This window comes from Dendropsophus ebraccatus, chromosome 8, assembly GCF_027789765.1.
Source record: "Dendropsophus ebraccatus isolate aDenEbr1 chromosome 8, aDenEbr1.pat, whole genome shotgun sequence".
NCBI lineage: Eukaryota > Metazoa > Chordata > Amphibia > Anura > Hylidae > Dendropsophus > Dendropsophus ebraccatus.
This window is the reverse complement of record NC_091461.1, coordinates 86,523,428-86,529,441: the sequence shown is the minus strand read 5'-3', so window position 1 is coordinate 86,529,441 and position 6,014 is coordinate 86,523,428.

The following is a 6,014-nucleotide window of genomic DNA, read 5'->3' as shown; positions in this document are numbered from 1 at the left end:
TCCGAAAAAGAAAAAACATCCAGTGAGCGGCAGTTCTGTGGGCGGAAATGCCTTGTTGATGCCAGAGGTCAGAGGAGAATGGGCAGACTGGTTCGAGCTACAGCAGCAGAAGACCACACCGGGTGCCACTCCTTTCAGCTAAGAACAGGAAACTGAGGCTACAATTTGCACAAGCTCATCGAAATTGGACAGTAGAAGATTGGAAAAACGTTGCCTGGTCTGATGAGTCTCGATTTCTGCTGCGACATTCGGATGGTAGGGTCAGAATTTGGCGTCAACAACATGAAAGCATGGATCCATCCTGCCTTGTATCAACGGTTCAGGCTGGTGGTGGTGGTGTCATGGTGTGGGGAATATTTTCTTGGCACTCTTTGGGCCCCTTGGTACCAATTGAGCATCGTTGCAACGCCACAGCCTACCTGAGTATTGTTGCTGACCATGTCCATCCCTTTATGACCACAATGTACCCAACATCTGATGGCTACTTTCAGCAGGATAATGCGCCATGTCATAAAGCTAGAATCATCTCAGACTGGTTTCTTGAACATGACAATGAGTTCACTGTACTCCAATGGCCTCCACAGTCACCAGATCTCAATCCAATAGAGCATCTTTGGGATGTGGTGGAACGGGAGATTGGCATCATGGATGTGCAGCCGACAAATCTGCAGCAACTGTGTGATGCCATCATGTCAATATGGACCAAAATCTCTGAGGAATGCTTCCAGCACCTTGTTGTATCTATGCCACGAAGAATTGAGGCAGTTCTGAAGGCAAAAGGGGGTCCAACCCGTTACTAGCATGGTGTACCTAATAAAGTGGGCGCTGAGTGTGTATATACATATATATATATATATATATATATATACACATATATATACACCGGACTTACTCCACTGCAATCCTGTATATACAGGGAGGAAAGAGGAACACTATAGATGGCGGTCCCTATTCCTATTGATGGCACAGTGACACGTGACTCGGGGCAAGCAGGCAGAGGGTGTGCAGGGCATCTATGGTGGGCGTGCCTCATTAGCCCTAGATCTGGTGGTCTGCTCTAGCCTGCCCTAGGTGGAGTTAACGTCCTAAAAAGGACGCCCCCCCCCCCCCCCCCCCTTCACTGCCAGAGTGGATAGAGAGAAGGACGTGGAGGACACTTGGCTGCTCTGCGTCCTACTCTCTATCAGCTCCGGCGGTGTAGCACTTGTCACCTGGCCCCACATGGCACCTCTCCTCGGCGGCTCATTGCTGATGCTGGTGACGGCGTTCCCAGGAAGCTGAGGGGGCAGAGGAACATGGTCTCCACTCACCAGTGCCCGGCTCAGCACTGCCTATTATATCCTCTTACCAGATAATGACAGCTCCGGTGCAGGGAGGGGAGACCACCGGGAAGCTGATTCACATCTCACATCAGGCTCAGACTGGCCCACAGGAGAATCCTCCAATGGGCCCTACCCCTTGGTGGGCCCCTGGCAGGAGGTGGGCCTCCCAGTTTGACTGTTTCTACCAGAGAATAAAAACATTTTCTATGCTATAGAATCAAAGACAAATATATTTAAAGGAGTTATCCAGGGCTACAAAAACATGGCCACTTTCCCCCTACTGTTGTCTCCAGTTTGGGTGGGGTTTTAAAACTCAGTTCCATTGAAGTAAATGGAGCTTAATTGCAAACTGCACCTGAACTGGAGATAACAGTAGGGGGAAAAGTGGCCATGTTTTTGTAGCGCTGGATACCATGGTACCAGGTACCATGTGTCTTCTTGACCTAACAGCATCTAATAGTGTCAGCAGTTCGGAACACGAATTACAGCTGACAGAAGTCTCGTAACAGATGATAGGCAGGCAGTGGAGTGAGGGAAGATAATAAAGAAACTATACTCACCAGTCCCCGTGCCCCTGCCCCGCTCTCTCTCCCACAGCTGCTGGAAGTTATTTTCAGTCATTTTCGACCAGGTTCTGTGTATGTCACGGCCCCAGCTCAATGTCACATACTTGGCTGATGATTTGCTTGCTCAGCCAGTCAATGACTGCAGCGGTGTTGCAGCTGGAGGAGCTGTAGGAGGCCGGTGGCTATTGGATATCATTAAGGAAGAGCTTCGGGGGAACAGGGATGGGTAAGTATATTTTCTTTATTATGTTCCTGCACCCCCCTGCCTACCTGAGATTTCTTAGTTTCATGGGACTTCTCCTTTCAAGAAACTTAAGTGTCATGTTACGCTTTCTGCATAGAGCGACTGAAGAGACTAGCATCGCTGGTCACATACACTCTGTGCAAAGTTGCTATTGTAATGTTAAAGGTTTGGTGCTTGTTATATCTGGTGTAAGTAGGGTGGGCCCCAAGAATCAAATTCCCTACCCTAGTCTGACACTGGCCAGCTGGTGCTCCCCCTAAAATCCATAGGATAGGGGATATCAAGCTAACAAAAAAAAATCTTTTAAATCAACTGATGTCAGAAAGTTATATAGATTTTTAATTTACTTCTACTAAAAACCCTCAAGCCTTCCAGTACTTATCAGCTGCTGTATGTCCTGCAGGAAGTGGTGTATTCTTTCCAGTCTGACACATTGCTCTCTGCTGCCACCTCTGTCCATGTCAGGAACTTACTTTGGACAGTTCCTGACATGGACAGAGGTGGCAGCAGATATCACTGTGTCAGACTGGAAAGAATACACCACTTCCTGATGAACATACAGCAGCTAATAAGTACTGGAAGATTTTTTTGATAGAAGTAAATAACTTATTTCTGGAACCAATTTATTTGAAATTATTTTTTTTCTGGCGTACCCATTTAATACTGTGGACTATTTTACTTTTATGGTAGCTTCACACAACGTATCGCAGCGGATTTTAGCTCAATAACTGAACACAGCATCAAATCAGCTGCAGATCCTGTATGTGTGAACATACCCTTAAACAGCTTGACAACCCCTTTTGTACAGTCAATGCAGTTTCTCCATTGATTAACTGATTTCCTATGACAGCCTGGGAAATGTAGTTTTACATGCCACCCATACTGTCTTTACTCTGGAGGATTTCCAGGTAGGGATCCCCTCCTTCTCTATTCATTGCAACAGCTTTATTATTAATACTTTTTGGCACCCCTCTTAACATACAATTAAATCAGATTGTCAGCTGTCGCCTTCACGTTAACAAATCTGCCGTATATAACCGTATACCAGTGGATGCTAAACTGAGTGAGTGGAAATGCTGGGAATTGTAGTGTATAGAAATGTCTGTGAACCATAAGTGTCCCTCCAAAAAGTTTGGAGGTATATGGAGTAAGGGCTGACTGCAAAGCATTATGGGGAAGCTTGATGTCATGTGTTTTCAGTCATCATCATCATAAACTTTACAGCAAGAGCAGCTTTATCAACCTGTCAGAGACAAAGCACAGTCTGATTTGCCCATAGCAACCAATCACAGCTCACCTTTCATATCTAAACTAGTTCTTATAAAATTAAAGCTGAGCTTTGATTGGTTGCTAAGAGCAGGTTAGACTGTCCAAGTTGTGCATGGCAACCAATCACAGTTCAGCTTTTATTTTACCAGAGTACTTTGAAAAAGGAAAGCTGAGCTGTGATTGGTTGCTATGGGCCACATCAAACCATATTATTTAGTGTTCTTAGTGTGACCTAACCATAAGCTGTTTGCTTGGTCACAATTGTGTTTAGTAACCTCAGCAGTAAAGCGCATTGCCAGTCATTAATGGGTTAATGCTTTAGATGTGTTTACCTGCAGTAACCATGGCAACCGTGCACTATGATGACAAGCGCTTATGTCATAAATAAGCTTCGATAAAGCAATGCACCGCGCCCTGATCAGTGCCATCTTGGATGCGCCAGCGGACCTTGAGCTTGATTACTTTACTGCCCCCTACCCTTGATGTAATTTGGAGGTTCTAGCAGGGGAAAAGGGGTGGTCTGCTTTGGACCAACCCTTCATCAAGTCTCCACCTTCTTGAGAAGTGGACCTGGAAGGAGGAGAAGAGATACATCCGCCTAGCCATCAATAAGGTGACATATATTGCAGCCTGATCTCTCTCATATGCAGTTTATTATATTTTATAGTATGTTATTACCCTCTAAGCCCGGGGGAGGGGCAACTCTCCTGCCATGGCTCCCTCGAGGTTTCCCCTACAGGGGGTTTTTCCTCGCCTGAGTGTTGGAGGGTGACTCTTCGTGAGTCGGGTGTCTGCCATTTTCAGTGTTCTGTAATTTTAAATAAAATTGGGCCCCTTTGACATCTGATTACAACGTGTTGTGTCTTTATTTTGCGATCTTTGGTTTAACTTATTATGCTTGGGAGCTGGGGATCCATCACGTATTGCAGAGTCATAAAGCTGGACATCTGCCTGCTACACAGATCTATCACCTGCACAATGAAAACAAGTAGGATGGAGCAGTGGACAGTAGAACTCCTGCATGTATGTGCGTATCCCTGGATTAAAGGCACACTTAAATCTTGAAGAAAAAACATGCATCGCATCTGCAAGGTTTGTCAAAAGGTTTTTTAAGTGACAGGTCACACCAATCATAGCAACATGGACACCACCATAAATATACATTATATATACACAACCCAGTGCCTCGTGTGTGTGGGCAGCATGAGGGGCAAGGCAAAGTATTGCAACCCTACATCCAGGTGTGGGCTAGGTAGCTGACCCCTACTCCTGCAAAATCCACAGGATAGGGGATATCAAGCTGATTGGTAGGGGTCCCACTGGTCATGAGACAGTGCTCCATTAATTTTCTATAGGTCTTGTTATCCCTTATCCTGTGAATAACTTTGGGAGAGGGGTATGTTCTCATGTAGTATATGGCTGAACCCAGTCTAGGGTTTTTTCAGAAATATGGCATATGGCATTTTTGGGGGTTCAAAAACCAGACCAGATGTTAGCTGATAGTCAATGGGAAAAAGCGAAACGCAATACCCATAGGACATTTTTCTTCTATGTTTTTTTTTTTCTTTTGTGAAATCATAGGCTGATTTTTCGCTCCCTGACAGATAACTCCCCATATAGTTATGATGGACGCCACTTTATACCATCTGTTCTACATAGACTCCCATAGACTCATACTGCAATACCTCCCATTCTTGCTTTTTGTCCCCAAGGGGAACTTCAAATTAATATATGTGTAAAAAGGAAAAAAAAAAGTTGTTTTGAATAAAAAAAAATACTCCCCTAATAAAACACTTCCCCCCCCCTTTCCTATTTTATGACTACAAATAAACATATTTGGTATCGCCGCTTGCGTATTCTCCACAGCTATTAAATTATCATATTCCTGATCATGCACGGTAAACAGCGTAAATGCAAAAAATGCCAACGTGCAAAATTGCGCATTTTTGGTCACAACAAATAAAAATGTAGGTGACAAAATGCCAGCTCTATGGCCTTTCAAATATGAGGAGGAAACAATGAAAAAACAAAAATGAAAATTGCCTCTGTCCTTAAGAGGTTAAGGAAGCGCTACGAGGGCACAGGAACGGGTAAGTATACTTTCGTTATTATGTTCCCGCACCCCCCTGCCTACCTGAGATTTATCAGTTCAACAGGACTTCTCTTTTCAAGAAACTTATATGGCACATTATGGTGTTTGCATGGAGTGACTGACTAGTTACTAGCAGTGAGCTAGCATTACTGGTCACATACATAATAAAACCATACTTAAAAATTATTGCACGAATAGGCATTAATAAATGATCACATCATTTGTCTTTTACATAAAACAACAAAAGAATGATGGTTTAAAATACTGCTGCTAAGGATCAGATTGGATTAAAGTTTACGTCAGGACAATCCTCACTGCAGGCGGCTGAGGACAGTTATTATTGCCTATTGAGCTGTGCACCAAAGAGCAGTGCCAAAGCAGCAGAATCATCATAGTATCTGGCTAGTGTAAACAGGGCTTAACTATTATGGAGCGTGCAGTTTGAAACTAGACTTCTTTATGAAGATTTAATACCAATATATAGATTATATAATAAAACACACACACTATAACGTTCAGTA